The 11,209-nt window shown below is 30.9% G+C and overlaps 1 long non-coding RNA gene across 1 annotated transcript; it reads left to right on the forward strand.

The window, feature by feature from the left end:
- The first annotated feature begins 1,428 nt into the window (after positions 1 to 1,428).
- LOC149883812 (uncharacterized) lies at positions 1,429 to 3,825 on the forward strand. Its single transcript, XR_016455588.1, has 2 exons — positions 1,429 to 3,322; positions 3,414 to 3,825. It is a non-coding gene; the product is annotated as an uncharacterized LOC149883812 (long non-coding RNA).
- The last annotated feature ends 7,384 nt before the right edge of the window (positions 3,826 to 11,209 follow it).

The raw sequence follows: 11,209 nt of genomic DNA on the forward strand, positions 1-11,209 counted from the left end.
AACTTATTTTCCGACCATAATATTTGCCTCCACTGTTCTACCGTTCAATTTCTGCGAGCCTCTGTGTACATCTAACGTGCTTTTCGCTTCTTTGCAACATGAGTTTGTTTTTTTTTGCTGCACGATATATCAACAACCCTGCATCATCCAAATGACGCCGTACAGTATTTTCTGAAATATCGAGTTCCAGTTTGCGAATTGTATCTCCAACACTAGCAAATGGATTCTTTTTCACGTACCTAATTATTTTGCGATCAGTATGAGTACTTTTCTTCGGGAGTCCATCTGAATACAACAGTTCCTTCAGCTTTATATTTATGTAATCGACTTATAGTAGCTTTTGGTAATTTATAGTTTTTGCATAGACACTTTGTGTTGTTTCAGAATTATAATCATCGACGATTTTTTATTTGAAAACTTATTACGTACCATTTTGTCATCTTTCAGCTATAGTTTTACTCTAAGTTTCTACTAAACATTTGTAGTTTTTTATGTAACGTAAGTCTATCACGTCTTCCTTGACTAAAAGCCAGATTCGAAATGAACAATTTATGATTAAACTGCAGCGCTGTTCCACAAATTAACGGTATTAAGATAAAATTTGCTTTTGCTTCGAATACTGTTTTGTATTCATACAAAAAAACATTTAAAAGAGAACAAAACGCGAATTTCACTTATTCAATTCAATTTATTTATTTCAATTATATCAATTTATTTCACAATTTTTAGCAATTAGTAGTAAAGGGTTTTTAAGCTAAAACTGTTTTAAACGTTTTTGCTTTTTATTCTAGAGTTCCCTTAACTTTAGATGACTGAGTGCGTGCGTGCGTGCCTGTGCGTTTATTAGGGTGGTTCAAAAATAGGTCATTGTGAAATTTCAACTAGAGTGGAAGTTTATAAGGTGCCCAGATATTGGTTTTATATATTAATTTTTTTTTTTTCGTTCATGTTCAAGGTTGGCCCACGGGCCCTAAACTTTTTAATTTTGATGATTTTTATCGATTTTTCAGAAATTTCAACGCCCGTGGGCCACCCTAAAACTAATGGGGAAAAAAAAAAATCATCAGTAAACTCAGAATGAGTAATAGAAACAAATAAAAATGCACTCTTAATAAAATTTTCTATGTAAAATTTCTGAATGAACCTGATAAAAATTAGGAAAACCGAATATTTTGCTTTTTTAATCATTTTCTTTTGTAATTTCAATCATTTTCTTATGATGACATTTTTATCATTTTTTACAGTTAAACCATCAAAAGTTTTAAATATCATACCACAATATTGCATTTTATATGTAAATATAAGAAAATATTTCCTACATAAATATGTAAAACTTATCAACATATATGACAAACGGGCGCTACTCACACCTTCTCTCCTCTCCCCTCCCCCCCCCCCCCCCCCCCTATTGATTCAGGGACTGGAGAACAGCAGTTCATTGCTATTTATGATCTTCTAGAGAATTATGGTCTCACTAACCAAGTATAATGTATTTGTTTCGATGCCACTGCATCAAATACTGGAAGGCTCCAAGGTGTAAATACCAGAATGTCAGAAAAGTTAGGATGGCCACTTCTTCTCCTTGCCTGCCGACACCATGTTCTGGAGCGTCATATTACTCACTTCTGTAAGATGTACCCAAGTAGTAAATCTACAGGACCAGATAACCAGCTGTTCAAAAAAATCAAGTCAGTCTGGAATGATTTAGAGAAAGATATACTGCTCCTGAAGAGGATTGAAACTCCACCTGAAACCTGGATAAACCAACAGCAACAGGAATCTGAACAGTTCTACAGAGATTTAATTAACAATAAGACATACAAGAAGGTAAAATGAATCATTCATTCTAGTACATTATTTTTCTGTTAACTATTTTTGCATGTATTTTAATGTTTAAAAACAATAATTAATAAAACACAGGATGGGAAATCAAGAGAAGATTACCAGGAGTTAGTTGAGCTCTCTTTGATGATTGTTACTAAGGAGGAGAGGTTGAGGTTTTATATGCCTGGACCTGTACGCCATGCCAGGTTCATGGCTAAAGCCTTGTACTATCTGAAAATGTACCTTCTACTCGATCACATTCCTGGTCTAACTAAAGAGAACAAAGAGGAAATGTCTGATATGGCTATGTTTGTCAGTATATTTTATGCTAAATGGTTCCTTAGAGCTGAGTTGCCAGCTGCTTCTCCATATCAGGTAAAAGTAATAAAGGTTTAGTATAAAAATAAAAACAAAAACATGTAAACTACAATGATAGAATATTGCGTTAAATTTTCTATATGATATAAAAGCCCTATGGGAAATGAAGAGGTTTATGGAAACAAATCTTCCTGGAGCTACTGAAGTAGTCCAATCAATGTCAAAGCATGACTGCTACTTAAGTCCAGTTCTAGTTGTGTTTGCTTTAGCTGATAAGAATTACCCTGATAGAGACGAGTTAGCTCAGAAACTCTATAGTACTCATTTGGACAGACCCAATGTCTTCAAACTGGAGCGTTTTGAAGTAGATAAGAAGGCTCTTCACTCACTAGACTACTCCTAAGATCAGCCTCCATCCCTAGCATCTCTTGTTACTGAGCAATCTTGGCTAATCTTTGATAAGATTGACCATGGGAAGGGGGAAGTGCAGTGACTTAAAACCCTTTCACAGTTCTGGGAGCTGAATGATTTTTATCTAGAGTTTGAGACTACCATCAAATTTCTAGATTTAGTCAATGATTCTTCTGAGAGAGCTATCAAATTGGTTTAGGAGCTTATTATGAAATCCAATAAGGAGGAAAAGAGGCAAAATATGTTCTTGTTTAACCATGTCTACAAGAGAAGTAAACAAGGATCCAAGAAGAGCGATCTTGCAGCAAATGCTTCTTCCAGCATTATTTGACTTTTTAGTCAACAAAACTGTATTATAATCAACAAAAAAAAGGATTTTTTTTTAATATTTTCTCAAATTTATATATAAAATGCAATATTGTGGTATGATATTTAAAACTTTTGATGGTTTAACTGTAAAAAATGATAAAAATGTCTGAAAAATCGATAAAAATCATCAAAACTAAAAAGTTTAGGGCCCGTGGGCCGCCCTTGAACATGAACGAAGAAAAGAAAAAATTTTATATATAAAACCAATCTGGGCACCTTATAAGCTTCCACTCTAGATGAAATTTTGCAATAACTTATTTTTGAACCACCCTAGTGTTTATATACAAATACACACATGTTGTTAAATAAATTTTATTTATAGTTATTAAATTTACCATTGTTTAAAAACTGTTAATTTTTTTTTCAGCTTCGTTTACCTCAGGATGCCTTTTTGAATTTAGTGAGTTTCGATTGGGAATTTTCGCAATAACAAAATTATCTTTTCTCGTTACTTAAATTTAAAGAGTATATTACAATGGTGTTTTTTTTAGGCTAGCTCTACACTATAACAAATGTGAAGATTAAACCAATGGAACATTTTCTACGTTTAGCATGAAGTTTGCATGAAGTTAGTTTTTCTGCGAAACTTGAATAAGCTTTAGCCATGAATGTTTAGAATAAAGTTTGTTAAGTTTCTCTGCGAAGCTTGAACAAGGAATGTTTTGTTTGATGTGAAGAAAAAAATGGTTTAACTTTTACAGTTCTAAAACCTAATTATTATTATTTATTTGTTTTGTATTTATGTATATTTACTTTTATTCAAATCACTAATTATTATAGTTATGTTTGCTAGCATTCATCCAGTTCGTTGCTTGTTTTATAACTTAATGTGATTCCAAAATAAATGAGAATTCAATATTTTCTTTGCACTTTATTGTTATCGCAAAAATTTGCATACAAAAATAATGTGTTTTCTATTGTTATTTTATGCTACTTTTTTTGCTACATTTTATGCTACATTTTAATGCTACATTTTTATGCTACATTTTATGCTAAATTTTTTAAAAATCTGGGCTCGTTTCAGATGTTCACAGCGTTCTGAAAAATTAAGAACTTTATTTTAGCCCTTTTGACAAGTTTGGTCCCTGTTGTTGTTACTGGGACTCCCTGGTTGTTAAAGAAATAGTGGTTATATTGCTTTTTATGCAGATTTCAACATTTCAAAAAAATCATTTTGTTACTTTTGAAGAACCAACCGTTAAGAAAATGTCTAAAAAGATGTTCGGTTCAACCTCCTGTGGAGTTAAATACAAGCTGTAACTTTTTTTCAAATGTGATTCCATCTAATAATATTCTTCGTTCTGCGAAGTGTTAAGCATTTCATTAGTTTTTTTTTTTTTTTTCTACAATTTAAAAACTGACACTGTGTGATTTTGCTTTGCACTCTTTATTTTTTTTGCATTCTTTATTTCTTTTGCATAAAAATTGAAGGATTTGTAAAACAGATTGGGTGAAACGACTGTTTGATGTTTTTTTTGTTTGTTTTTGTTTTTTTTCATTCTACATTAGTTTCACATTTAGGTCTTTAATGATCAGGTCAATCAGCCTTTGAGGCGCACCTAACTACCTGTAAATAGGTGTTCAACTATTGCGTGAACCTTTAGTTTCACAGTAAGTTCTGTTTGCTGATAAAATTCCTTGTGGCCAGAAGTATACTAATTACATTTTTTAAAGTTGTTGAAGTGAGATTGAATGGTAAATTGTTACGTTAATGAAAGTTTTAAATCGTTACGTTATTTAAACGTAAGTTTTTTAAAAAAAAAAAAAAAGAATAGCCCAAAATGCATTGTTATACTAATTATTCAAGGAGTTTTCCGTTTTCGGTTCTTCTTTAATTTTCATTTAATTTCTGAATGTATTGCTACTTACTATCAAAATATGCTGAGTTGTTGTTTGTAAATTTTCCTCCTATTTGCTTTTAAACGATTCCCTGCTTTTATTATACTGCTGTTGATGATATTTTTGGAGAATTCAATTGTTAACACCTGCTGTTTGTAGATCATGATTGCTACCTCAGTCTCCGACCGTTTTCTTGCTACCAGTGCTTATATTTGAATTATTGTTACTGTGAATCGTTTCCAACAAGCGATAAGTTGGAAAAAGACATTTTATTCTACAATTTGGTTGTTATGGATGTAATATCATTTTAGTGTTTTATCGATTAATCGCGTATTTTTTAGCCATTTTATCGATTAATCGCGTATTTTTTAATCATTTTAAGTTTGGGGAGTTTTTTATCAAAAGACTTAAAAATGTGGATTAAAAAATGCTTTAAAAGGATTTTTTATATATATATATATAACTAAGATAATGCATTTAAAAAAATGCATAAAAAATAAAAAATTACTTAGCACATAGACAATCAAATAAAGTTTTCCATTACATTGGAAAATTAAAGAATATATACAACTATAATTTGGATGATAATGCAAAAATAGCATATATTATATATTGTGAGGGCAGCGATTTTTAATGAAAATTTTTAATGTTTGTTAATTGTTTTGATAAAGGTAAGGGTAAGGGATTAGGAAGGTTTGGTATGTAGAGTTGTGTGGAAAGGTATACGGAGGTTGGGAACAAGGTTGAGAGTCTGGGGATTACTTGCTTAGGAATGGCGAAGTTTAATCGTTAAAGGGCTAAGGTTCTATTTGCCGTCCTCAATATATTCTGTTATATAATAAAACTCAGCAAGCGATCTATTAGTGTGTAATGGTTAGCACTCATATATTCATTACGCTTATAATTATTAAACTTCTGGTTATTCTCCTTTAATCAATATTAAAATCTTCTTTTGATTATCAAAATCTTTTCTTTTTTCTCTTTTATTCACAGCATTTTTTCAATCACAAAAATTATCTCTTTAAATTTCTTCTTAAAAACTTTAATTTACTTCTCTTTAAAACTGCGTCTTCCTCCTCCTTTTAAAACTCTTCTCCTAACCGTAAGACTCTTTTTTTTTTTTGAGCTTTTATAGTTTTTGTTTGTTTTCCTGTTGCGATACCTTTTCATTTATTTATATGGTAGGTTGATGAGTCTTCGTATTTACGTCTTTTCTCAGTTGTTTTTAACTTTTCTTTTTTCCGTTTTATCGTTTACTTACGTGATAGATTGATAAATCATTGTGGATAAGTCTTTTTCCGGTCGCTGTTTTTAACTTTTCTTCCTTCCGTTTTATCGTTTATTTATATGATAGGTTGAATAAGTCTCTGTGTGTACTTCTTTTCTCAATTGTTGATTTTAACTTAATTCTTTTTGCTTTAACATTTATTTATATGAAGAGTGGACGAGTCATCTTGCGTGCGTCTTTTCCAACAATTGTTTTTAATTTAATTCTCCTTCCTCGCAATATTCAACAATTATCATCGGATGAATCGTTGTCATATTTACGATCCAACGGAACGGATCCGAAGTAATCTTCATCGTAACAATGACTTTTACTTCTTATATGATAAGGTGGCATTAAAAGCGGGACAACTTAATTCAGACTTCGAACGGTGATTTCCCGGTTTCCTTACTCGGCACTTCTCTGTGTGAGTTGATGACAGGAACGGATGTTAAGCAAATCTATATTTGTTAAAAAACCTTGTTTCTTTTATTATGCGGCTCGCAAAATATACGAAAATGTTTAATTTCAGGATTCTTGAGACTCTTTTGAGAGTTAACTTTAATGTCTTGTCACAATTCGGCTGCCTGCCACCACAAGAACAATGATTTCATTTTACTGATAATTCTGGATTTTTTCTAATCAAAGTAGCTAGGCTTTTGCGACCCACACACAGTTTGCTAATCCAGCAGTTGTGGTCAACACAGGGCACTTCGCCACTTTACAAGTCTTTAACCTAACGTTCTTTAGTTACAAATCTTTAAAGTCTTTGGGTCGTCCTTGAGACCAATTTCCTTCGGATGACGAGAAACACAGGGTTGATACTTATTTTAAATTTTGCGCCCCTCTAGCGAATTTAAGTTTCATTTAAAAAACGCTTCATAATCAAACACTTCATCATATGGGCTGCAAACCACTTTATGGAGAAGTTTCGTAACACACATAAAATTTTTAATTGAAAAGACCTCCCTGAATCTTGAATTACATCAGTAACACAAAATTTTTTCAAAAAGAAATTCAATAAACGAAAATTTCTTTCTTCTTTCTTAGGATTCCGTTCATTCTTCAACAAAATTCATTTTTGAAAAAGTATACAATCTGAAAAAAATCAAATTATAAGAAAATCCGGATTGATGTGGTAATGAATTATACATAATTGTACGCCTAAGGACTTTTGTAATACAATATCAAAAAATTAGCTTGGATACAAGTGGATACAAAAAAAATTAAAAACGAAATTACGGGCGATGTAGAGAAAGAAATGTTGATATTGCCAGTCAAAAGCTCAACATTTAAATCAATTTTTTAAGTTTTTACTTGTTGACTTTTATTTTGTACTAAGTATATACTTGTTGACTTTTATTTTGTACTAAGTATATACTTGTTGACTTTTATTTTGTACTAAGTACAATAGATGGAAAAGACCTCAGCTATATTACTGGAAAGTGTCCTGCATATTTCATATAAGACTCCTATTACAAAAAACGTTTAGTGATTTCCTAGAGCCTAAAAGTAATTCGCTTTTTATAGATAATTTATATTCTGACTTATCTTTTGATGAGTTTGAGAGAGCTTACAAATCTTTCAAAAGAAACAAAGTTACGGGTGCGGACGAAATATATGGTAACAGTCATAGATTGCTTTGAAAATTTAAAATGTATTCTTTATAAAGTCTTCAGGACATCTATACAGTTAGGTGTTTTCCCCGACCAATTAAAATTAGCTAAAGTTACTTCAAATTACAAAAACGGAAAAAAATCAAATATTAGTCATTATCGCCCTATCTCAGTTCTTTCAACCTTCTCGAAAATTTTAGAAAGAATTATATACAATAGAACATACAATTATCTTAATTTAAATAAACTTCTATATCAAAATCAATTCGTTTTTAAAAAAAATTTTTTAAAAACGAATGGATTTTGATAGGTCTATGAAAATACCTTGTGTATATTCTAGATCAAAATATACACTAGGTATTTTCATTGACTTATCAAAAGCATTCGACACGGTCGATCACAAAATTCTTCTTAAAAAACTCAAATTCTACGGAATTAATGGCAAATTAATAAAATGGTATAAAAGTTACTTGACAAATAGAAAACAATTTGTTTCTATTTGTCAAGTATTTGTCACAGGGTTCTATTCTAGGTCCACTTTTGTTTTTAGTCTATATAAATGATTTAAATAAAGCTTCTAACGAGTCTATGAGTATCATGTTTGCCGACGATACTAATTTACTTCTGTCAAACAGTGACATTTATGAACTTTTTTCAAACATGAATAAAGAACTCAATCACATCTCCAACTGGTTTAAGTGCAACAAGTTAACTTTAAACATTGACTAAACAAAATGGATCCTTTTCCACTCTCTCCCCAAAAAGCGTTTTTTACAAAATAATTTTCCTAAACTTTTTATCGATAAAATTGAAATAAAAAAGGAGTCGGTCACAAGATTTTAGGCATTTACATTGATGAAAATATTACATGGAAGTATCATATCGACTTGATTTCTACTAAATTGGCCAAAAGTATTGGAATTCTATATAAATGCAGATACTATCTAAGTAAACAAAATTTAATTCAACTCTACTACTCATTTATTCATAGCTATTTAAATTATGCAAATATTGTTTGGGGAAGTACCTCTAAAAGTAAGTTGCGAAATCTTTACCATCGTCAGAAACACGCAATGCGTTTAATATGTTTTGAAAATCGTTTTTCTCATTCAAATATTTTATTTAAAAACGTTTAAGCACTTAACGTTTACGAATTTAATGTCTATAACATTTTATGTTTTATGTTTCGTTGTAAAAGTGAACAATCATTGTTGATTTTTAAAGATCTTTTTACCCATAAAGCTATAATCAAATATACTTTACGAAATAATAATTTATTACTTGAACCCTTTTGTCAAACAAAGTTTAATCAATTCCGCATAGCGTATTTATGGAACAAAATTGTTGTTCCAAATTTTGATTTGTCAATTTCGTTTACAGTTTTTTAAAACTAAATTAAAGAAATATATTCTTTCTACTGGCAATATATATAAATATTTATGAAATAAAAAATTGTTTTCACTCTGGATAATTTGTAAAATTATTTTCAGTTTTTGTTAATTCTACATTGTTACTAGTTATTAAATCAATTGTATTTTTATTTTATTATATATACTTGTTTGATATATTTTATATGATTCTGGCGACAAGATCTTTTGGATATTCTTTCAGATATCAAGTTTATATATTGTTATATTGTTATATTACAATTCCCGCTGTAATTATTTTTAAGACCGTTTCTTCTCAACAAGAAGCAAAATCTTTTTGGAAAGTTGGTCGTGAAATGTTGCTAATGTTCATAAACAGCATATTTTGGTCAAATCAATCGCAAAAAAGAAATCGCAAAAAAATTAGAAAAATATTTTGTCCGCCTGATTATATGAAAATTGTCCGTAGTGTAATTGCCGTACAAAAAAGTTATTTTAGAATAACTTCCCGTGAAAAGATTGGACCGAGTATTTCATGAAACTTGAGAAACATTATTTTACCTAAATGGTATCGAAATGTAAAATGACTCAGAGCTGCAGAAAGCCATGAAATTATTTCCGATGAACTGAATGAATGACTTCAAGGTGTAGGACCAAGAGCAATAGTAAATTATGATGAAACCGAAGTTAACTGATCTAATTGTGGACAAAATTTTATGCCGTCGAGATTCTAAGCTTCGGGTTGGATGTTTGCAACCTTGACGACATAAAATATAATTGATACTTGAAAAACTAACTTCTTGGATAGGTTTAAAGGGTTTAAAGAGATAGAATAGTAAGTTTAAAGAGACAGATAAAAGGTTTTGATGAATCATCAAACGAAACTCTCTTTAATTTATGTCAATAATTTAGAAAAAAATCTTGTGGTATGACTAAATATTAGTACATCCTAAGCAGGTTCAGCAGGTTCAGCAGGTTCAGCAGGTTCAGCAGGTTCAGCAGGTTCAGCAGGTTCAGCAGGTTCAGCAGGTTCAGCAGGTTCAGCAGGTTCATGGGTAATTGTTTCTTTTGTGTTTACCACGTAAATCTTTAGCAGCTCCATTATTCTTGCTTTTTTTGAAAAAAGACAATTTATTCGACAATTTATTCCTGAACGCTGTTAGGAAGACTTTTTACAGAGCTCAGAGCTTTAAAACATTCGTAATTTTGTAGCCGTGTTTATCATGGAACCCTGTTTCTAGACTGCAGTCTTACAAGCTTTAACCATGGCTCTATTGCAATTTAACAGGGTTAATTTTAGTCAATGTCAGTGTTTTTATAAGAGCACGCTTCAGGGTTTTTATAAGATCACACTTTTATAAGAGCACACTTCTGCCAGTTTTGGCCGCAATTTGAACTTTACATGGAACACAAGCCTTTAGCCGTGAAAGCTCATGATTTTTCATGGTCATATGAAGAACTACCAGTTGAGGAACTAGTAGTTGAGTTCAAAACAAAACAATTCGGAGGGCAAGATCGTCACTCCATAAAGTGGAACTGTCCTATCCCAGAAAATAGTGTAAAATCTGGCTTTTGGTGACTTGCTAGGCATCCACTAAAGTGAGAATAAAGTATCGCGAACAAGATATAAGAAAACAGCGGGATCCAGGATGATTTGTACAAATTAAATTTTGTCAAATTTACAAATTGCATGGTTAGTGCGTAAGAACTTATTTAGTTTCTTGTTTTAATAACATAAAGTTATAAAAACAATAAATTAAATGGTTCTCACATACCAACTGTCTGTGCATTTTTCTGTAGAACCATTTAATTAACAAACATAAAACAAATCATCAGGAAATTTCTTGTTTTAATTTGTTGTTGTACAATCTGCTCTACGAAAAGCGCGTGATTTTTTGGGTTCTTCAGTTTAAGTAACCTGCTTTAAAACCTTTTTTTTTTATGGTACTTATACAAAAGTTTATTTTATGTTCGAGAAGGGTGTATATAGAGATTTTTTTTCCCTTAACCCTAATATTCACACACGATGTTTGCGCCTGATATGCATATTTAAAATGTTTATTGTTTCGATAAAAAAAGTTATAGCCTGATGCAATTTAGGTAAGCTCTGAGTAAAACTAAAGTTCATTAATGGAGTCATCTTAGAAAGTTCTCATTATAATAATGAAAAAGTTTTTCCTATTTTTTCCTATTTTTCATGC

Source organism: Hydra viridissima, unplaced genomic scaffold (assembly GCF_058129835.1).
Source record: "Hydra viridissima isolate aposymbiotic clone 2 unplaced genomic scaffold, HvirCarnegie_v1 scaffold_9, whole genome shotgun sequence".
Taxonomy (NCBI): Eukaryota; Metazoa; Cnidaria; class Hydrozoa; order Anthoathecata; family Hydridae; genus Hydra; species Hydra viridissima.